General features: G+C 41.7%; 1 protein-coding gene across 1 annotated transcript in view; it reads right to left on the bottom strand.

Moving 5' to 3' along the window:
* Positions 1 to 24,468, bottom strand: part of LOC311261909 (serine/threonine-protein kinase Nek9-like) — a gene marked incomplete at its 3' end in the record, with an annotated part of 297,004 nt that overhangs the window by 195,187 nt on the left and 77,349 nt on the right. The window lies entirely within an intron of this gene.

Raw genomic sequence — 24,468 nt, 5'->3', positions numbered from 1 at the left:
CCAAAACAGTTCAGAATCATAATTTCAACCTGGAGCAACACAGTATGACACACGCAGAGAAAAATGTGCACACACACAATCACTTCTTCACTATGAAACACTAAATTCCAGAGGCCACCCACTGTCCAATGAGCATCAGCCAACTAGTTTGGCATTTACATCAATGGATTTAATTGGCAGTCGACTCCAGCATTGTGTGAGGCAGTGGGGTGCATTTGCATGGGACTACTTCTGTAATATTACATACTGTTCATCACTTAAGGTTAAGTCCACCTATTGTTAAATTTATAGTCCAGCTATTTTTCTTTCTCTGGCACTCTCTCCTCATCTGCATTGGCAAAGAAAACGTTCAGTTTAGCTATTAATTATCACGACAATGGAAAGATGCACAAAGCAAGGGTAACCCCTTTTTTATTTCCTTTAATAAACATTTTAAAACAGCTTCATTATAATAATGTATTTTGATTAACGATGTTTACCACAGTGCTGGTAGTGAAAATTGCTTTCCCATAAATTAAACCAATAAAAGTTAGTTGATGAATTATTGCCTAAATGTAAAATGTTAGAGTCTAATTCATTTGCAGCAGCACCACTCGGTACAGTATCTACAACATTTACATATTCATATAATAATAAACATAATTAATTAATTGATTTACCAACAACTTTAGTGAAAATAATTTTTCTTTCATTTTCAAATATACATTATTTCACCTAAATATGTACAAATACTTCGATTCAGTGTTTCTGTAACTCTGCAGTATCATATTATACAATTATTGATTTTAGAAAATAAAGCTAGTTTAAATGACATACTCCAGATACAATACGTGTATTAAGACTAATATAATAGAGCAACCTTGTGTATTACAAAAGTATGGGTGTCCAGTTTTAGTTAATTTGCGAGTATATACATATTTATCTAAATTATGCATGCAATACATAAATATATGTGATGTACACACATGCACACAGTATATATGCCTGCACTTATATATCGTTATTAATTCATTTATGATTCACTCAACTCTTTATAATTGGTTTTATGTGTTTGTTTTTGTTTTCATCTAGAAAAAATAACAGTTTCTTACTGAATGACGTAACCTAATAATTACACTTTATTCATATTTTACATCAATGTAAATGTATTTTACATGGCTTAAAATTAGATTTACATTTACTAATTCAGCATTAGGTGTCATAAAGAATAAGTGGAAACCAAGTTATTTGTACTGTATCGTCTTCCAAGTTAGAGAGAAGAAACGTACATCAGTGCAGAAGCTTGTCAAAACAACAGAATTGCATGTTGAGGGGTTAGAGATGTGGATAATGGTTGATTATAAGCAACTACTTTTCAGAAAGATGATTCACAATAAGCAATGCTCACCCATCTTAGTCTGAGTGTAAAACAACATTTGGATACACAACATAAAACATGTCAGGTAAAATCAAACAGACACAATGAAATTTCACATTCGAAAATCAATTTCCACTTGGGACTTCTTTTTTTTAACCTGCATTATATTTAAAGAACGTGAACGCATTTTTACCATAGCTACTTTCAGTTCTTCTCTGATAATTACTTGTTCATGCTGATTTCAAATAATGCTTTGTGAGTCTCTTGTATTTAACAGAGCAAAAGGCTGTGTACCCTCAAGGTAAATTTACCATCTCTCTCAAAAAATTATAAAAAGCAAGAAAAAGGGGAAGCGTTGTGGGGCAAGCCTAACATTTTAACATCTCTGTGTTTCATCTAAATCACTGACAACAAAATAGCCTCTAGCTAGTTCTCTCTCTCTCTCTCTCCCTCAAAGTTAACTATGACATCTGGCATGGGCTCTGAACACCATGACAACAGACACCACGATTACAGACACCACGGCAGCACACAACTGTAGTGCAAGAGAAAGAGACATTGAGGAAGAGAGGGGGAGACACACAGCTTGTTAATGGGAGAGAATGCAATGTAAAGAGATCAGTAATTACCATTATTTAAACAACTCCCAATAACAAGTGGATTATGTAGAGCGTGGCTTTTGTGCAGACAAGCGCCGCTCTAATGTTTCTGATGCAAATCCCCCCTTTTTTTTCCAAGTTTCAAAATCTAGCATTGACTTGACAAGGAACATATGCCGGTGAAGGTACATGTACAGTAAAATACATAATTTGTGCTAAGCTAATAACTGAGGACACACACTTGTTTAACAGTGAATATTTGTATGCATTATTCATTTAAGCATAAAGGATCCAGAGGAGATGGTACACGAGCCCCTCTGTGTGCCCTGGGGCTATTGTCATGGTGGGCATAATGGGAGGGGATTGAAGTGCAAATGTTGTCATCTGTATACCCTAATGCTGCAATTTAGGATTGAATTCTATGTGAATGATGACGAGAGGTCTGAAATTATGTGCAGATGAAGACAGAAGGAGAGAGGTGACAGAGTGACAGAAAGAGAGAGAAAGGAGGGAGAGAGTGAAGTGAGGAACACTGTGGCAGGTAATACTCTGGACACTGCCACTCACTTTTACCAATCAGGCAGAAATTATAATTTTAATAGACATTCAATTAGATTCATTATTTCACATTTCTTCCTTGTGTCGGTCAAGACCCCTCTCCATTCAGATTTATCGCTGAAACACATTTTTGTTCAGGCAAAACGATGGATTGACAGTGCAAGGGAAGAGTGAAGTCAATTTTGGTTGATGTCACTGACGGCTTAGCATGTAATTACTGTCACACATGCACAATAGCGCTACTTAGAGAAGTGCAGGGACAATCAATTTAGTTTTCAGAACTGCAACTTAAGTATAAGTACATAACTTTGCTTGAAAAAGTAAGAGTGGAGGTTGTTTAAATGTGAATATGTATAAGTATATGTGGTGTTTTGGAAGTTTTTTTTCCCTCTTCCTCTTGAAGATCTGGAATGGATTGTCCAGCAGCACCCTCTTGTGGAGCCCGAGTAAAATGCAACCTATGTTCAGCACTGCAGCCTCCCTCTGCTCCCTTCTCCTCTCTGCATCCTGCTGCAGCACTCCTCCTCCAGCTGGATCTTCCCTCCAGCCTCTTCCTGCCGGAGACGCCCAGCCACTTCCCCTTTCTCTCACATTGCGCCTCCGCCTGTATTTCTCGCTCGGGCCTGGCGCGATCTCAGTGACCTCTTAGTCAAATATTTAGATGGTCGATTTCAACCCCTTTAAGGAACTGCCTCACAACCTCTCGCCATACAGAAATCGATGGGATGAGTTCAAATGCCAGCGAAAACGTTCAAAGATAAACAAGTTCATTGGGAGGCTATGGGGAGGAGTGTTGGCAGAGGTAGGAGTGTTGGTAGAAGGAAGTGGGAGCGGGGGGTGGGTGGCATCAAAAGGGGGGTCTGATGCAAATGTATGCACAGCCATAGAGCAGTTATGCATATGCATATGGGTAGAGAGGGATTACACAGAGGGATGAGCAGAGATACTGAGAGGGTTTAAAAAGAGGGTGAGCGCTCGGGACACAATGAGGCAAGGCGGGGCATTTATGTTTACCAGCAAGACGAGGCAAGACGAGAGGAATGTATTTGGTCCATCACGGCAAAAATGGGCTTCGCCTCTTGTGCTAAACAGAGTGACCTCTAGTCGGGGCCTTGGGGGAAGAGGGTGTGGAGGGGGTAGAGTAGTTAGAGCAGCCTACTCGCACTGTTCCCTTCAGGGAGCTACACTGCACCAAATAGCATGGACAAACCAGGGCATTAATATCCTCACACTAACCCCCTGACAATACCCCATTATGTATGTACGCCTCTGTGCATTACACACCTTGAACTAGAAACAATCGCGCCCTTTTTCTTTCTTCCCCCTTAGCACTTGAACCACAGCCAAGAAACGCAGTGAGCACATTTTATTATATATTTTTTATTATCAAGGGGTGTGCGATGCGCACACACAAAAAACACACACACCACTGAACACCTTCACTGTGTTCTTTACATAATCAGTTACCTTGTGACACCTACCTTTGCTGCAAATGACTGTTTGCCTTTTATTCTGCTCTGTGTTTTCCCTCTATCTCTCCCTTCCAGCCATGTGTATCATCTATAATTACAATTCACACTGATTCCAGCCCGCCATGCTAAAACCCAGCCTACAGTATAAAATAAGAAAGCAGCTTGTAAGGTGCAAAGGGGAAACATGACAACTTAGACACAAGGGAGGTGGGTAAAGAGGAAAAAAAATATAAACACAAACTCTGGCTGTGGGGTAACAGCATCGGCACAGTATTATGATGTTTCTAAATGGGGTGCGTGTCTCGTGACATGGGTCCCTGTCCAGATATCGATCGCTCCTGTGGCTGCAACACTAACAGCAGTGGAGAGCCATTGAACTTTAAAGCAAATAGTCCTTCTCCCCCGCTCAGCGTCCTCTCACAGGCGATCAATACAGGTCGGCCCGGCACCGCTAACACCTCTATCTGCAATAATGGCCTTCCTCCTATAGTTACTGACCAGGAAGATATAGAGACAGGCTGGAACAGGTAAGAAAGGGGTTTCAATAATGGAGAAAAATATGTACAGAGGATGAGGTTCAGGCATCACATTATTTGTTTCAAATAATAGCAATACAATATTTATTTTAGCAGGTCTTACTGGTTTCGTATTGTTCTAAATTAAAATGGAGGGGGCAAGCAACCTATTGGGCAGCTGAAGCTATTAAATTAGGGATTAAAACAGCAATTTATCTATAAATGTCAAAATATTAAATTCACATTTTTTGTTGTATAAAGACTAACAGCAAGCACTGAAATATTATGACTGTGCTGTGAGAGGCTGAGACAGCAGTAAAACCACTGGTGCCTGGACACTCCCTCCTTATTGTCCTTTAACAGTCTTCCATTTACTCGCGTGCTTAATAGGTAGAGGTGGGCTGGGCGTCTGTTTGATCCACATTAGCCTTGTATTAGCCACTGTGACCCTAATGTTCCCCACTCCATTACTCTGCTGCATGGAGAGAAGTGGAGATGATGGCCCTGAGAAGAGAGGAAGGCCGAGGGGTTCAGCATGGCTGGGCAGAGATCAAGTGTGAACGGGGAGAAACGCCCATTGCCCATTCTGGATCACCCTGGAACCTCTCGGGACCCCCAAAGGGATACACCCTGTATTCACCTCAGCCCTGTCCAACACACCCCAAACATGGTATGAACTACTCTCATCATGTACGACACATGTCATCATAATGGAGATACATCCAATTTTCCATGAAATCCAAACTGTCAGCAAATAAGTACTGTGGATTTTGCAGTACTTACAGTAAGTAAAAGGAGGGTCTTATAAGTAAAGAAAATACCTTTTGTTTTTTGGTGATGATACTCTGAACACAGATATTTTTTTTTTAAATCAACTGCTGTTGGACCAGACACAGACTGTGCAAAGGTTTCTTCATCTTTGTCTTTCTGTTTAAGGGTATTACTGTAAAACAGGCAACTGGATAATAGCAGGGTTCAAAGCAATATGCGAAAAGAATGCAGTTTTTCCAGCTGAAATCATCTGATCCCTTCCATGCCTGAATCAGCTTCAGCTGTAAGCCAGATCGCTGAGGAGGAACACAAAGGGGAGAGGCAAATGAAAGAGAGAGAGAGTAAAAGAGAATGTGAGAGAGAAGACAGATACAGGAAAAGGAGAAATTCGAGAGAATGCAGCGCAGTGCAAAGTGTTTAAAGATGGCTCATGTCAGAAGTCAGAGGAAGACAGTTCTTGGCATCAGGAGTTAGGACTGTAGCAAATCATGTGGCCAAGGCAGGGGCCAGTCTGAACATGGAATCTGACAGAAGCCTCAAATATGGCGGCACTGGAGCTCAAAAATCTCTTGGCTCGTGGATTTCTGCAGCAGCAAGCTACTGTGTAGGGAAGTGCTGACTGCTGACTGCAGGAATTTCACTTCTCGCCGAGGATCAGAAGGAGATCCATGGTGACAAAAAGTCCCTCATTAAAGGCTCAGGCAGACTGTGACCAAGATTGCAGCAAACTTGTTTGTTAGCAAGTGTATGTATTCATCTAGGCATGTGAAGTTATTTCTAAACTTTGCAAACTTTGTAGAGCATTGCAGTGTATATAGTTTAATACACCATATCCATATCCATAGCACATAAAGGGCTCACATTCACTCAGAGCATAAAAAGTCTGATTGAGTGATGTGTCACCCACAAAAATGAAGAGCATATTTGAATTTCAAAGGGATGGCTCCCAGGGTTCAGCCTTCCCAGTTCTTAATTGTGTCTTAACTGCTCTCACCTATTTTAATGGGTAGAGGTGGGCTGGTCCTCTATCTGAACTCCATTAGCCCAGTGTTAGCTATAGTGACCATAATGGTCCCTACTTCATTACTCTGTTGCTGGGAGAGACCAGATGATGGCCTAGGGAAGAGATGAAGGCCGGGGGGTTCAGCATGGCTGGGCAGAGCTCAAGTGTGAACAGAGGAAACGCCCCTTTGCCCATTCTCAGTGCAAAATTCTGTCTGAGACCCAAAGACGGGTACCAGCCTGCATTCAGTTCAACATAGATCCCCCGCACAAAAGAATCAGCAGTTATGAATAACGCTTTTGCTCATAACCACTCCCCTCTCATGCATCAGGAGATTTAAGGAGTAAATGAGTTGCTTACGCCAACAGATAGCACTAAAGCCACAACAGACAGTGATCCATTTGATATTCATGTCTTTATGTTCACATCATTTATTCATAGAGAACGTTTTTCAAAGGATGTCTACCTAAATACTCCAACATGTGCTTGGTACACTACAGGTTTTGTTACTGACCCCTTGCCTCCTGTTTTTCTAGTAATTCCCAAAGTTATTAGGCCCAATTGCATTAATTGCTGCGAGGAGTGGCCAGAGGGCATCCGTAACAGGCTGCCTTTGACAGCATTGAACTGTGCATGTGTGGAGAAGTCAGAAACAAGTGGCACTGTCCTACAGTTGAACCCAAAAAATGCTCTTACACATGTCTCACCTTTCATCCCCTGACCCCATTATTTCTCCTTCCATAGAAACATCTCCAAACAGAGAATGTTTGATTGCCCTGGCCCTCCGATCTCTCTCCCTCTCATAATGTTATCTTAAGAAATGTGGAAACGATTGAACCTCCATTTGATTTTGGCGGCTGAAATGACTACCACATTGGCGTCCTCCATGAATGTGTGTTTGTGTGTGTGAGTGTGTGGAGTTCCCCCCGGAGATTCCACTGAGAGATTCCAGGGGTTGTGTGATCCAGTTCCTCTCATCATGGCAAATTGACCATGTGCACTTGACGGCCGTCTGAGTAATCTCCCGACACGTCGGATTTAACACACCACTCCGCAATCACAGAAAGAAAAATAACTTTGGGGAAAAAAAGTCATAAATAACCTGGCAGAGAGGGAGCTTCACTCTCTACTTGCCCTCTGAACCTGGTTGAGAAAACAGTCAATAAGAGAGGAGCCACATCATTTTCACTGGAGTTATGTGGATACAATCATTAGTGGAGCCTTTAAAAGCCCCGGAGTGTAATACTAACCCTAATGCTGAAAATAGTCAATACAAGAAACTAGTTATTTTTGGTAATAAGGCCTACAGGGAACATTTAAGGCCTGAGGAGAAGTTTTGTTATTGATACATAATCTAACAAAAGATCAAATCAACAACAGAATACGGTATCATTAATTCAAATTAATTAATGACAATTCAAACCAGAATGGCACTCTGTATTGCACATACCTATTACCCCTTTACCCCTTTAATTGAATCAAGCATAATCCAATATCGACCTCGACAGCCCTGTATCAGCCCTGTATCAACCACTCATAACGTTTATCTTAAGCATAACTTCAGCTCACCAGATCTGTAACAGCCAACCAGTACAACAACAAAACAATTTCGGCTGGTTCAACGTGTCGGCGTGTCATAATCAATCACGCAAATATATCAATATACGTAACGTGCGTCAACACAGAGGACGTAAGCACTACCCGGGCGGCTTGATTCACATTGGATCTGGCGATGCAGCGTTACGCCAGAGGATGGTGCAGTGGTTAGGGAGTCACTCCATGGCCCGTGTGTGTGACGTGTTGGGAACCTCCGCTGATCACTGTGCCAAAAGACAAAGCTGCTATGTTGTTATGCTACTAGCATGCTGGTCCTACTAGTGATTGTTTGTTCTCATCGACGGATTAAAGATAACAGTAAACAACCAGGATGAGGCAGATTAATACTGTGTTTTAACCTGGGGGACAAGACCAAAAGTGAAAAAGAAACTTAACGCTACACAGAGAAATGTCTGTTGTGTTCCCTCTGTAGTATTTATCCATGCTAAATAACATGCCCTCCTGATCACCAGCTTATGTGATTGGCCTTTCTCCAAAAGTTGAGTCGGCTAGTCCTGTTTACTTTTTGTTCCGACCCAAACGTAATAAATATTAGGATTACACAGATTACCAGTTAAGACTGGGCTATTTTTTGTTGGGGAAAAATGTCCTGCAGTGCATACTGTCTGTTGATGATTAAAGATAATTGAATAAAATATTGAAACATAAATGACAAGATTTAAAATGTTATTTTGGGTGAATTCCTTGTTATATTAATCGAGTAACAAGTAAATCATAGTTAGATTGATCCAAAAAATAATCGATAGATGAATCAATAGAAAAATAGTCATCCTAAAAAAATGCAGATGGAATCATTATCTACATTGTGTTGTGGAAGAATAATAGATTTTTATTAGGATCCGAAGCCAGGTGGATATTTGGGTATCCATATTTCGGTAGATATCAGCCACCAAAATATGCCAGATTTGTCTATCAACATCCATGCATTATTCCCTGAAATTAACAAAAAGGACAAAAAATCTTGCATTGTTAAAGAAAGCGAGAAAAAAAATCCAGGACTTATTCTGGTCCGAGAACCCATCCTCCATCTACATTTTCAAATCTGTTCAGTAGTTTTTATGTAATTCTGTTGACAAACCAACCATGGACAGGAGTGGAAACATATCCTCCTGGACAGAGGTAACAAATAACCGAAACAAGCAAAACGTGGTATAGAATGGTTCTATTGATGAACTATTGCCAAGCACATACTGTAGAGCAACAAGCATGCTTGCTCTCCAAAAAGAATGCATAATTCCTGGATAGAGAGTAGCAGTTAAAACTATGCAATTGGCATTAACTGTTGTCTACACCTACTGTATGTTACTGTTAAAAGACAATTTAAAAGTGAAAGAAGGACAGACATAGTTAGAGACCTTGAGAGTATCAAGGAAATACAGAATGAAAAAGACAGATGAAAGACGGACATTGCCAGAAATTGTCATTCCTCCATGGCGGTGTGAGCAGGAAGTGGTTTGAAGCCAGAAGGATGTAGGCCATGTTCTTTAGAAGGGGGGATTACACTTGGCTCTTGTATGACAGCAGACTTTTCATCACACAGCCACAGTGAGCCACCACTGGCCTCCCAAATCTGTCACCAGACTCCATCAGGAGTGGCCCTCCAAATTGAAAAAGTCTGCTGCCATCAGCGAAGTGTAAGGGGTCATAGGTAGGAGAGCGTAGGGACAGAGGAAGAAAATGTGTGCAAGTTTATGCAGCCACAGACCTGTCTGTGAGTTTATTTGCCTCTGTGTAATAGAGTATACTTAGAAGAGAGGTTAGGAGGAACAGAGAGGAGGAGAGGGAGAGAGTGAGAGTGGGAGGGAGGGCAGTTGAAGGGTTTAGGGGAAAAAAATGTGGTCATCAATTGCTGGCAGCAGATCCAGGGAGAAGATTATTGGACGGTAACCCAGCGGCAGATGTCTGATGAGTGTCTATTAACCTGCTTCCTACATCTCGTAGGCTGTGTCGCTGATGAATTCAGACCAGGAGGCCTTGTCCCGCCCAATAGGAGGGGTTGGTAATCCCTCTCCAGGAAATAGCTGCCAGAGACCTCAGGACCTGATTGGCTGTATTTGTGCTGCTCTGGCAGGAGAGGGATGCTATTGAGGAGATGTGAGTCAACCCCTGCTGCTTCCCCTCCGTGGCTCCACTATCATCGTATCACTCTGGTCTTTTATTCCTCTTTTCCTTTGCCTTCTTCTCCATCTTATTCCTCAGAGTTACAGTGTACATATATCCATCAATCGATCTAACCACCCACTTTACACACCTTACTCTCTCTCAATATTCTCTGTCTTTCCCTTTATCTATGTGCCTCAGTTGATACCTCCAATTCCTCCTTTACCCCAATCGACCTCAAAGGCTAGATTCAGACGATAGACCTAAGAGGCCTAGTCTTGTCATGGGCACACAGTGAAACTCATAGGGGCATTAGCTCACCGTCACACAATCACAAGGGCCTTGGCTCATCTGAATGCCATATATGAAATCTGGATATGGGGTCACGTGACTGGGGTATGGCACAGTCCCTCTCCCTAGTCGGCACTGGTTCAGGTCCAACAAATTACTACACGGACACGGTAGAGCCTCTCCCACCTGCTCCCCAGCACAGACTCCTACATGGATGTGCCCATAGTGGAGAGACACTGGGACCATTACTAATTCTCCAGGAAAGGCTGTTTCATCACTATTGTTCAGGACATATTTGGATAGGCAGCATTATATAGGTCAGCGCAGTTTATTTGGCTACAATTATCATTACTATCTGTAAAATTACACCAAAAACAGATGAAAAGTGATGAGATATCAACTGACACCTTTCTTTAAACCTTTTTTTTGGTCCATTTGGTGTGTTTGTAAAAGAAACCATGTCCCGAAAGCCTGGATGATATATGAGTTTGGAATCATCTGCCAACAATCCATTTTTCTGTCATCGCCTCTTGGACTTTTGCTTCCCTCCCTTTTTCTCCGTGCAGAACAAAACAAAGACCATTTTGGAGGAGGGCCATCTGAAATAAAAATCATCTCCACCCAACCATCTGAGCATGCCAGTTAGTTTCCATTAAACCTGTTTAACTAGCGGCCCACTAAGCATGGCCCAGGACAACATGGCTGGCTTGAGGCAGTGTACAGGGCAGAGGGAGGGAAATAAGGGGAGTGAGAGTTCAGGGTCTGTGCTTCACATCTGTTCCTGTATTAAAGGCATATGGGCCGGGCCGGGCCAACCACTCATGAGCATTCACGGAGCCCCGTCCTGAGCCCAATCAGTGTTGATGGGGGTGATGTAATGGACCTGCGTTGGCCTCCCTTGTCCTCTCAAGCACAGTGCAACCGCACAATCCTGCATAGTAGGCCTGACAACAAGCCAGCTTGCTGTCAACACCTGCCCCTCAAACACTGGTGGGATGAAGGGACACACGCAGGGGGAGTGAAGGGATAGAGAGGGGGATGGACTGAGGTAGAAAGATAGAGAGGGAGGCAGAGAGAGTAAAAGGTGGCCAGTAGGAGCATTGCAGTCACAGAGGTCTGAGGAGAAAAGAGAGATAAGTGGAGCAGAAAGGGATAGGGGAAAGGGATAAAAGAATAATTGGCTGTTTAAGAGACCCCTGCAACACTTTTTTTAAACAGAAATAACCACACCGCAGCTAGATCTCCAATCCGAAGCTAGAATAAATGTTGGCAATGTACTTTTCTCCATCATGGATATGTTAGTCTTTAAATCACTTTTTTATTATTATTATGTGTTTTAGCCTCTTCATGCCTTCTTCTGACACAAAGGGCCACAGGTTGGAATCCAGCCCAGGCCGCTGCAACGATGACACAGCCAATGCACACGGGGCACAATTTTACATTTCAGTTTTCAATCTAAGGTTGTGGTAATGCTGTGCTTACGGCCTGGTTAGGTTTAGGCACAAAAAACACTTGGTTATGGCTAGGAAAAGATCATGTTTTGGCTTACCTGGTTCTGTTGCCACAAGCATGGCTGGAAATTGTCCCGACATCTGGTCAAAATATATGGTGTTGTTGTCACTAAAATGGCTGAAACTTTACATGCCAACATTTTATTCTGGCGACTGGGCTGTTGTTTCCCTTGATATCAAATAGACCTAACATACCTACACACTGTGCTGTATTGTTGTTGTTGTTGTTGTGTGGAGATGCACACAATGCTGCTCAACAAAAAATATGTTTAATTGCATTTTAGTTTAAATTTTTTTGAAGAGCTGTTCACACACTTCACCATCTTGGCAATGTCTACTATCAGATCACATGCACCTTGTGTCTGTCTTACAGTATTTAAGGCAAGACAGAGAAGGAAGAATACAGTACAGAGAACGCTGTGTGTTGTCTGTGTGTAACTGTGTGGCTGCATTGTAATCAGAAAGAGGCCTGCTGCTCTAACCTCCTCTGTCAGAAAATTAGGAGCCTGTGCAACATGTCCCTTCCACATTTATCAGTGACACCACCATGCTTGGACCCACACAATTGTGTTTTCATCTGTCCCCACAAACGACCATTTATCTTGGTGGTGTAATGGAGGAGAAGTTAAGGGAAGGGAACAGGATCAAGGGATCCTACGCTTTGGTGGACAGGTATGGCGGTGAGGAAAGGCCAGCCTGGATGCCTGACTTGGTTGACTGAGTGCCATCACGGGGTGGGGGCTTGTGTGCTGCTTGGCTTCTCAGAAGGATAAGGTGTAGTCACTCTGTGGTGACCCAAGAGCTTGTCACAGGGGATGTAATGAGGTCAGATTACAGGCTAGTCCACAGACTGGCTGCAAAAGGTTGGCCCATAATCCCACAGTCATTAAAGGAATGCTTTGTTAAAAGTGGATGGAAGAGAGGGAAAAAGGAGATGGAGAGAATGAAGAAGAGGGGGGAATATAAGAGGTGTGTGGGGGAACTCAATAACACTTGATTCGATATGAAAAGCCTCTTGTTGCCACCCAGGAGAAGCCCGGCTAGGAAGGATGTGAGGGAAGCCAGCCGAGAGACTCCTACAACCAGGAAACAAGACATGCCTTGTTCCGGGTTTAAGGAGCAAACAGATTAAGATGAATTGATGCAAGCTTAGTGACTTTGGAGAATGGGGGAGAAAAAACGCCCACAGATCAATAAGGCTTAGGAAGCAAGCAACCAAAGACAGAATCTCCACTCACATTCTGGGGGATAACACTCAATGAAGGAAAGGGTCTCAGATCTCGTATATCCCTACTAAAAAAGGTTTTGGTGTAGAATAACAGAATTAACTAATCTAAAGAAACAGGAAAAATAAGATTTTAAACAATAAGGTCTTCAGAAAATGAAAGAATTAAATGTTTTCTCCAGCATATTGTACACTGCGCTGGAGATCAGAAAATTATTTCTGAAAGTATGCAAGGCGTAATAAATTTTAAAACAGCGACAATGGAGCAAGGTTTCACAATTCATACAGGTCTTTCATATGAATATTTGCATATTTTCTCAGAATTTACATGTTTGGGGTTTAAAAATGAAAGCGCCTGTACTAACTGTGTGCACTAAAACACATGAGGGTTTTAAAATAAAGCATATGCAGATCACACCAAAAGTCCTATTGCTAGCAAGCTAACATACATCCAGTGTCCCACAGTGCACTGTGACAGATCCGTGCCTAAGCCGGCCTGGCGGGGCCTGCGCCCTCATGTTTGCAGAGATCAGAGAGAATCATCTGGGTTAACATGGTAATTATACGGCAAAGCCTTGCTATCTCGGGCTGGATCTGATACTGTTTTTCTCCTCTCTACTCGGAGATCTCAGGCCTCCAGTCAGGAGGAGCGACAGCCGTCTTCCAGAGCTAATCCCTCAAGAGGTGTTCTACCACTGTCAACTTAATGAAAATGAACATGCTGTGAGTGCAGGCATTTGATTACACAAAAGTCATGAGCATCACAAAATGGTCTTACTCCCCATATGGCCCCATATACTGTCTATATAGACAGGCTTGAATGAATGTCAAAATTCATTTCCTTTGTCTAGAATTAATGGAAGACAGAGTGGTAAATAGTACAGCCTATTGTGAATTAATGTTCAACATAATTGGATGTTATATTGAAGATGTATACCAGTGAATCTGAAAAATGCATGTCCATGTCTGATCTGTTAACTTAGTTTTCATGAGAATATCTGAACCAATGCATGTAATACCACAGTGCTCGGTGACCTCGACATCTGTTGAAACTGACCTCATGTGCGTTCCTGGGCCTCGGTCAGGTGATTCAGGCCGACGATGGAGTTACAATTAAAAAAGGATGAGGTGAGCTGACCCCGACTGCAGCTAGCGAAACCATTGTCTGAAGCAATTATGAAAGGGACACCAAGAATAACATTAAGCTGCCTTATATAACCTAGTTAACTATGAGGATAATGTCATGTTGTTTTGTGGAAGAAGAACATTTTAAATAAAATATATCCAACCTCCGACAGTACCGAAATTTTCTTTGCCTTTAATGTGGTGTAAAAACAATCTGCTGCTAGCCTTCAATCAATTTCAATTTGGAAAAATATTGCTTGACAATACAATACAATGAATGATAAAATATATTATCACTGTATTAATCACAGTTTCGGATAACCAAAAAAACCTGCTGGGGGGAGGAGCATTGAATGGCTATGACTGTTATATCCCAGTATGTTTGTTTATGTTTTTCTGTATTTATTGTATTGTGTATTGCTCCTGTGACCGCAGGTGTGCCCTCTAACCCCAAAGTCATTAGCCTTTGCTGTCTGGGTCTCTAAACTGCAGCACGTTGGTGCAAAACACGTGCAGAGAAACAGACCGACAGAGAGAGAGACACAGAGAAAGCGGGAAGGGGAAGAAGGCTCCAGGGCCAATTACGACCCAGAGAAAACAAAGGGCTATATTTCAATGATTCCTCCAGCTGTGCTGTTTATGAGCTGTGTGCTTAGTCTCTCTGTGACCTTCACCTCCACACTTGCCCTCTCTGAGGGAAAACAAGCTAAAATGCCCTGATGCTCAATCTTTCATTTCCCCTTGTTTTTTCCACTATTTCCACTTTTTTTTTCTTCAGCTCGTTGCTGAAAACATTACGTGATTCAGAGTTCTGTTAATATTTGTTATTTCACAGTTTTTCACTGCGTTGCACTTTTAGTGCCACCTCGACATCCTTCTGTGCTATGTCTGAAATAGCCTTAGATATGAAAGTAAGAAAAAATATGGACTAATCTCAGGTTTAATGGCAAGGTGTGTGTCATATGTAACCTTTATAACTTTGCTTGTCAGTCAGCCCCACCACCACCACACATACACACACATGCACACCCATTACGGACCTCATAAGAAGGGTCTGGGTATCAGTCACTGTGGCCCTTTGACAGGTCTAACCTTCCCAAGCGGCAGGATACACCATCTTCACTGCAGTCCTATTGACCAAAGCAATAAGCCATTCTATATGGTGTATTAAAGTCATTTTCCACATGCTACCTCAGCACGATCCATTGTTCATGCAAGCTCCTGCTGACCATGAAAAGAGGTGAAAAGGAAAAAAAACCTTTCCTGTGCTCTCAGACCAAATTGCAACACTTTGCACGGTTTACATCATTTAAGGAATAACAACTCAGCTGGAAATGTTTTTTTCCTTCCTGACTTAAAAGGTGTAGTCATTATCACGGTCACTCATGAGGCAATTTTGGATTATAAACGGGGAGACAGAGGTCCCAGAAACAGCTCCACACTTGAAGGTATATGTCCTGACAACCCAGAGAGCATGTTCCATTTATGTTCTCAACAATCCAGTCTCCCATTTCATTCCCCTTAAATTTGCAAGCAAAAAAGGGAAAAGGAGGGGCTCTTTTGTTGGCAAGCAGTGGCTGTGTAATATGTTGAGGCCATCTGCGTAGTCCGGTGGCTGCTCTCCACTGCTCCCTGTGTCAGAGGTGGTGTTGGAACCGCTGTGTACCTCACCCTGGCCTCTGCTGAAATCAGCTCTAGTCCGGGACCATGTGACAAATGATTCCAATCTAGGCTGAGCGCCCTTGACTTGACCCTGACCGCTGTAGACAATAAGGGCAAGCTCAGTCACTGGAAAAGATGTTCTGCGCTAATAAACCCGAGTGCGGACCAGAGGTAGCAGTAAGCAGACGCACGACTGGGGCGGTGGGGGTGGACAGGAGAGAGGGAGGGGGAGAGTTCAGGTTCTGACCTCTCAGGTGCAGGTTGATAATGAGTCTCCCTGTTTGCTCTGCGAAAATGACCTCAGAGAGATGAAAGGATCCAGAGCACAACAAAGAGCCCCATTCTCTGTTCCTCTGAAATGGGATCATTCTTGAGGATTGGCTTATGAATGCACTTTCTATTTCATTGCTTTTAAAGGGCACTTAAGCCAAAATACAAACATGTAAAAGTAGTTGGGCTAGATGCCGCCACACAGCCACTGAAACCAAGCACACCTCCTCTCAGACCCCACACATTCAAACAAAACAGCCAAACGCACACATAAAAGCAGCTGCTCACTTGCACACACACGCATGCAAGCTCAAACACAAACACACACACCGACAATATCCCAAATCCTGCTTGTGCCTCCCCTTGTCTCCTTAATAAACCCTATAAAATGAGTGTGCTCTTGCCAAGCTTGGTGCCGTAAACATGCCACTCCAGAAAGGTTCTGGGCATCCCGCTAGTTATGCTAATGAAACCCCCACCCTCCTCTGTTTTTCACTCTCTCTTATCCTGCTGGCACAGCCTTCAGTCTTCCGCAATACACCACTCCATTGTCAGCCCCTGCCCCTGTTCTGCTGGCATCAGACTAGATAATACACAGCAAAACGAAGATCCAAGAACCCTTGTAAAAAAACATGGCAAGAGAATAATATGGTTATTATTTCTTTGAACTCAAAACCAGGCCATTGTTCTTCATTTTTGTGCCCCAATTTGTAGCAAAATATGGTACAAAATATGATTATCTTAACAATGTGCATGCATGGACGACTAATTATAATGATATAAACAACGTCTCCAAGGTAAGTGATAGCGAAGACACAACAGGAGGTCGTAATGTATTGAACAAAATAACCCGGACATCCGTCTGTTGATCATTGAGTAGTCAAAGTTGTTCACAGCCAGGAAGTAGAGGCAGGACTTCTTGTAATGCCGATTCTGGCATAGTAGAGGGTATCAGCAGGTTCTTTGTCATGGGGACTTTGAGGAACTTAGTGTTGAGAGGGGAAAGTGCTGGGCACGACAGGAACCACTGAAGTCTGCTGAACTCTGCTGAGTGTCAATGTGGCAGCCAGGATTATACCCTCCCTCCTTTGCTCCAAAATACAAAACCCACTTGACACTGCAGCCAAAAGTTTTGTTTGTGTGAATCTATCTGTGAGTAGGTGTATGTGAATGCACATTTGTGTGTCTCTATATGTGTGTGTATGTGTGTCTGCAACTTCAAGGCCCTGTGTGCATGTGGCTTTCTCAGAGTTGTCTGGTAAGCCAGGCCACTGACGTGGATTTGTGGCTTGACTGCAGAGGAGTTTATCACAGATAATTACATAAGAATGTGCTGGAAAAGGAACAAACCACGGACGGTCTGGGCTGGCAGATACTGAGCCTCGGCCTACACAGTGCCCTGTGCTCCCTGCACTCCAGCCTCACACACTCCAGCCCCCACCGAGCGCCTCTAAGCTTGAAAGGGCACCAGAGAAAACACTGAAACACTGGAGAGCCCAAATCAGCTTCTCTTTCATGGCTCACCCTGCAGCCACCTTACCTCTCTTTCATCTGCCATACTTTTCACACACATAACACAATAGAGTCTCCTACATACACAAGTGAATGTTTAAAAAAGGTTGTTAAAGATATAGAATTATCAGTTACAAACACTGATGAATAATAAAAAATATAGGAAGATGTCATGTAGAAAGATCTTTAAAAACATTGTGTGAATAGCTTGCAAATCCAATTTGGCTTTTCAAAATTTCAACTTCTTAAAATATGCAATATGCTTATATTTCTAGAAGAAAACAATGTGATCTTGTTTTTGTCAACTGATAATGTTGCATGAGTGGAATGTGATGCCGGTGAAATGTGAACAGTGGTGTGACGGATAGGGAACAAACGATGGCGGATGGATCCGCTCAGATGCCAGAATAATAAAACACTCTTCTCCGGCAACCAGAAATGGTTGCCAACAGTACAATAGAAAAAGAAAGAGATGTAGTACTACCGTAAACACATGATTGAATGATCTGTCACCAGGATAAAAAGCACAAGATAAACTTAGATTTGTTAGAGGCACACTCACTCATACATAAAGACTACCACCACCATTAAATCTACTCAGGGATGTGCGCACTATAGCAGCAGGTATAGGAAGCAGTTGTGGGTTTAATGGTTTATCCTGTATTATGAAGAAAACTGAGAGCCAAGGGACCATTGAGATGCTTTTTGCCAGGTTCCCTCTCTTGTACTCCACCATTAGAAGGAAATTATTTCTGATCACTAGCGAGCAGCTCCTGAATCGAATGAGTGACCCCAAGGTGAACATGGTGCTATATAGCCCTATTGGAGGCTCATTCAGCCATTCATCCACTGTAGACATCATTACTTCCATATTTTACAGGTGTCCAACGTGATATGGCTGTACTGTGTGTGTGTATGTGTTTGTGTGTGCGAGAGAGAGGAAGTGCAAGATTGTGAGGCAGAGAGGAACGAGGAAGATGAGCTGTAAAATGAGGCATATATTATCTAAAAAACTGGGATCAGTTTTTTTTTCCTTCATATATTGTCCTTTAGGGCTCGGCAGTATATCAGTAGTATATTGTTGTTGTGATATGAGACTAAATATCTTCGATATCGCTATATCTTGATATAGCATTTGATTTTGTCTTTTCCTGGTCTTAAAGATTGCATTATAGTAAAATGATGCAATTGTCTGAACTTACCAGACTGTACAGTTGTCCATGTTTCCCCGAAGAACAAAATGCTCACTTTTAGGTCGTGTTTTCCAGATTGCCTTAAGTGTCTGTTCATGTGTGGTGGGATGGGGCATGTCTCTGTTGCTGATGGTGTGTTCTGTGTGGGGGTTTATCTATGTGCTGGTGTGCTGAATTGGAAATGGAAGTTTATAAGGTCGCTGGCAAAAATGCTCTCCTCTGCCCTCATAAGATAATGAAAACAGCAAAGCGGGAACTAAAATCTGACCGTTGCAAAACCGAAACTGCACAGAGGTAGGAAGATAAATAACCTTGTGTACCAGCGTAGTGAATTCTGGGTATCAATGGCTTTTCAATTCACTTACTTTTTGGAATCATCAAGGTCAAAAGGCAATTTCAACAACCACTGAAATAAATAAAACAGTTTGGCAGCAAATTAAATAGAAAGGGGAACAAAGCCATGCCTCCAGCGACTAACAGAAAAAGCAAGGGTAGAAAATCTCACATGAAAGCTAATTTCAGATAACATCAAGCTTTGCCATTTGACTAATTGGAACACACTTCACTCCTCATACAGAAATGCCATTAGCACTAAAAACATTTTGTGTGAAAGACTTTTGTCGTGCAAAGCATTATTTTCCCATCCATGACAGCATCCAAAAGCTACTGACGGTAAACATGTTAGATTAATCTAATTGTTTGTTAATAATTACAATACCTTAAAAGAACACTGATTGAAACAGTTTTATTTTCTTCACTTTGTCTATTAAAAGCCCAAGTGCCATTCTTAATCCATTACAACATGCTTACAATATTCAAACCATGGTCCGTCTATCTTCCCTTTACCTACTTTTAACAAAGTATGCCTTAGCAGAGAAACAAACGCAAGTATGTTAGTATGTAACTTTATCATGTATCTTTATGACTGACTGTTATAACTGGCTGTTGTTAAATGCTGCACTTAAGAGTATATGAACTGTGGTTGTCTGTTCTGGTATTTTTTGTGTTGTTTATATTGTTCCCTTCACTTCTGTAGGCATTTTTTAATGTCAAAGGATAGATTGGATTTTAGATTCAGACTGTAATTTGTGTTCATTTAGGACTATGCACAAAACAGAAGCATTACATGATCTTAAAACAATCCAAGTGTCTGCGTTTGACGACCTGGGAAGGAGACTCAACAATAAACCTGTCAGAATTGTTTACTCCACCTTTAATACAATTTAACTTGTTCTTAGAGGGAATTGTTTTTACCGGAAATTATGGCCACAGATATTTAAATATGTCTGATTTCAACAGATTTTCCCAGTAAAAAAAAAAAAGGTAATTGCCGGAAATGAAAATCCAAGTGACAGGGCCATCCTGCAAAACAGTACTCATTCCTTTCAAAAATGGGACATCTGCTGTTGTGAATATCTAAATTTGTAGTCTACGAGTGTAATACAAAGACCACTTTTTTCAAATCCATCTTCAAAAAAGTGTATGTAAATAAATACAATTATATTTCTCTGGCCAATTTGGTACTTAATTTTGCTTAGTGCAGATCTCTCAAGGAGAAATAAAATCAGTTATACCTGCTATTAAATGTATGAATTCATTAATAGAATATATGCAACATACATAGTTTGGATTTTGGTCATGTTATCAAAGATAAAAAGATTCATAAAATCTGCCCTTTTGTCCTTTTCTGGTCATTTATTTCTGTGTATCCATATATTTCTGCAGTCCCCCTGTTCTTTTTTTTTGCCTTCTACAGAACATGTGAGCAGATAGGTGAACTGTTTAAATTTGTGACCAAAAGGGATACTGAAAAGTGTCAGGCACAGCTCAAGGTTATTGTCTTAGCCTGTTTCTAGTTTCCAGATTCTGATCTCTCTGCACATATTTTCGAGTCCATCCTGACAAACCACACGGTATACTGTATACTTTTTGTTCAAGGAGCCGGTGCAGTTTCTTGATAAAAATAAAAGAATGGTGAGAACAGTTTATTACTGTTTAGAAGCCTCCTTCTGAGAGCAACACAAGCACATATGAGAAAGAGAGTAATGATATGCTTTAGGTCAATATTTTACACAATGATGCATTTTGGGAGGCACACCTCTGCAGGGCATGTGTGAAACAATGGGTGTCATAACTGCCCTGTGCAGCTTATTAATCTTCCCTCGCCCTCTAATCAATCTGTTTCTCCCCTTGCAAACACTGGTTACATTCCCGCGTTAAACGAGAGACCATCTTTCACCGTGGCACAAAAGGGTGGCTCCAGGATGGTGATGTCTCTCTTACACGAGGCAGCCAGGAGTAACAGCACAAAACGACTTCCTCAGGATGTTTTTAAATCAATGATGGCAAGATTAAGCAGGGAAAATGTTACTGAGAGCTGATGTGTTGTCAAGCTTGTATAGCAGGGATTCAGAGGACATTAAGTTTTTCTTTCCATGGCTGATTCAGCGGTGTATGAATCAGCTAGGATAGGAAAAGTCATTTATTTATCAAAAAGGGTTTGGCTTTCTTTCATTATTTCAAAGCCAAAAGAAAAACAGTGAGCGATTACATATAAACTATCTGAATTAGAGTTTAATTACAAAACAAAGTCAGGCAGATTTGCAAAGCTGTGACATGATGGTATGTTTTATCTTTATAAAATCTAGGCTGGATTTCATTAGGCATGTCCAATGAAACAAATGGTGTCATGCGTACAACTGGGAACCATTTGAAAGGTATGTTGTGAAGTCATACTGTAGTGCTCAGCTAAAATTATTCTATACAGTAAATGACAGCAAAGGGAAGTAGCCACTATTCTTGTTATTCCCCATTGTAAAGTCATACTGCAGCAATTATTCAAAATCTTTGATTATCCTCAGAGAGGCGATGCAATCATGGCTGAAAATCAATTTCAGGGACATCAGGAAGAATCAAAAAGCTAGCAGAGTGCCAACAGGGCCAAGGGCTTGCGCGAGAGAAGAGAAGGGATTTTTTTTCTCATCATCGTTTCGGTTTTTCCCTTTGCTAAGGGTAATCAGCCAGCAGCACCAGAGAGCTTGCTGTTAGTCGGAGCCAGATCCTGATCCTGTTCAGAGCTGCTAGTGATGTAGAGCCAGGTAGCATCCAATTAGTGCTTAGTGTAACTTAATGCAAAGTGCTGGCACTCAGCGCACCGAATCCAACTAGTTGTCATAGAATTTCCACGCTTCTGCTGTCAAATTCATGAACATTTGCTGATTTGCTCTGCCTTCTCAAGGCACCATGAAGTTGAAATGAGACATTTCCATCAATGCTGTGCCGTGTATGGCCATTTTCTGCTAAAACAGATTGGCCTGATTACTGATGAGACAGCAGGCACGTCAGTGGCGGCTGCTTGATGCTTATTGACAACTGTGTTGCTTTAGAACCACATTTACTCCTTTTACATATAGAGCAATTTGTAATGGCACAGGTTCCAAAGCTCTGTAATGGATGTAAATCCAATGAAAAAATTCATTATTCATGATAAACCAAGAGCATGTACCATTTTTGGTAAACAAAGCTGGATGTTGAATTTCACACTTTCTTTATGTTCAATCAAGGCGAGAGTCTTCATATTCAATCAGTTTGGACTTGTCCAGATGCTGGACTTAACTAACAGCTGAGAACTGATCAAGTCCAATAATAACATATTTAAAGACAGCATAAAAAGGCAACCCCACCCTTAGCTGTGTTATTCATAGCAGGCTGATTTGGTAGATGAAACACTGAATGATATTCCAGAGATATCACAAATGGCTAATATCTTATTTGTCCCCATTTCATGTATCTCAGGCCCCTCCATCTTTATTTGCAATCTTCTTTTCCTTCCTTTTCCTTTCCTCTCCCTGAGTGTAGACAGCTGTGAGGACAGTCTCCACAGACTGTGGTCTCTGGCAGAAGGCAGACAATTGAGTACTGGAAGTGGCATGGAACGAGACAAAAGGAGCATGAGGTGGCTTCCTCCCTCTGTCTTCCTCCCCATCAAGGCTCCATGGGCAGACTGCCCACTCTTTCATAACAGCATTAGCAGAGACTACGCAGCAAAACAGTGGAAAATCCACTCCACCATGTTTCCTCATCAGCGATGTCTTCTTGTCGACCTCCACCTTTGTTTCAGTGACTTACATCAATATGGAAGATGAATATGGGCCAACTTCTGAGGTTACGCCAAATTCAACAAGAGACAAGCTTGTCAACCATGAAATCGTCTTTACAGACGGAGTATGGACAAATTTGGATTGGTTGAAGGCACTTTCATCCCTGGGAAATTTCCTGACCTTTATTTTATGTTCCAGGCCATAAAGATCAGGTAAAATGGTATCATAACAACCAGTATAAAGGAAAATGGTGGTCTATTATCCTCCATAATTCCTCTCTGGACATCTATCATCATTCACCCTCTACTCAAGCTACCCAGCAGTTGTCACAGGACACCCCCATAGTTGTGCAATCTGTAGCTTCCCTCTTTGCCCTTTCTTGGTAATACCTCCTGTGACACAGTTGGCTCAGCACCCTTATATAAACACACACACACACACACACACACACACACACACACACACACACACAGCTGTTTGACCTCTGAGGTTCAGTGAGAGCATTAAATACCAATTAGGGTTGGGACAGGCCAAGCTGAGTCTGAGGTTGTAGCAGGGCCTTGAGGAGGCCTGTGGGAAGCAACTTATTGGTCCCTGGGCATAAGTGTGTGTGTGTGTGTGTGTGTGTGTGTGTGTGTGTGTGTGTGTGTGTGTGTGTGTGTGTGTGTGTGTGTGTGTGTGTGTGTGTGTGTGTATGCGTGTGTGTGCGTGCGTTTGACTGCTACTACAGTAGGTTCATACTGTATGACTGTGTGTGCAAGCGACTGTGCACAATATCGACATCAATAGCGTAGACATCTTTCTACTTTATACAAATACCACATCTGGACAATTTATTTTAAAGTTGTATTCAGTTTCCTTCTTCTACATTGCTCCGTGAAGTTGGTTTCTGTTCAACTTCTTTTCTATTACATCTTAGCATGGGATTGAGCAGGATTAGTTTTTTCTGCTTGAAATTATATATTTTTTTAAAAATAAGTAATTTACTGTTTGTGTATACTGCAGATGTTTAGACAGTGTGTCTAGATAAATTACCTAATGCTTACACTGTAAGACTTCAATAGCTATATGGCAAATGGCTATATGGAAATTTGGAGAGGTGCAATTAGACATCTGAAGTAGGTTGTTTGTCTCAGTTTAAGGTGATTTTCTTCTTTTACAGCATGACAAATACTTTTTTTTTATTCAGCATGTACAACAGTCTTATTTTCCCTCTGTCTTACTCTTAATGTGCCTAAATTAAGACAAAGTGGTATTAAGTCTGTGGTGCAACTACAAACCCAACGCAAAATGCACAGAAATGCAGTAAATGCAAAATAAAGTGCAGTCTCTGGAATGCCCCTTTAATGTTGAGGATATGCATTATCTCTGCTGTGTCCATGGCTACATTTTATAACAGATGTTTATAAAGTGTTTCTCTCTTTTCTTTTGTTCTCCATGATATCTTTCATTTTGGTCACATGGGTGTATACTGTTATAACTCAGTTTTATGTTCAAAATAAAACAGCAACACAGGAGAAAGAATATTAGCAAATGCTCCAAAGGCAACCCTCTGAGAAATATCTGTTTTCGGCAGTGAATCTTGAG

This window comes from Pagrus pagrus (assembly GCF_965226575.1).
Source record: "Pagrus pagrus genome assembly, chromosome: 8".
In the NCBI taxonomy this organism is placed as follows: Eukaryota; Metazoa; Chordata; class Actinopteri; order Spariformes; family Sparidae; genus Pagrus; species Pagrus pagrus.
Note: the sequence above shows the minus strand (reverse complement) of the source record. Positions and strands in the feature narration are given on the sequence as shown.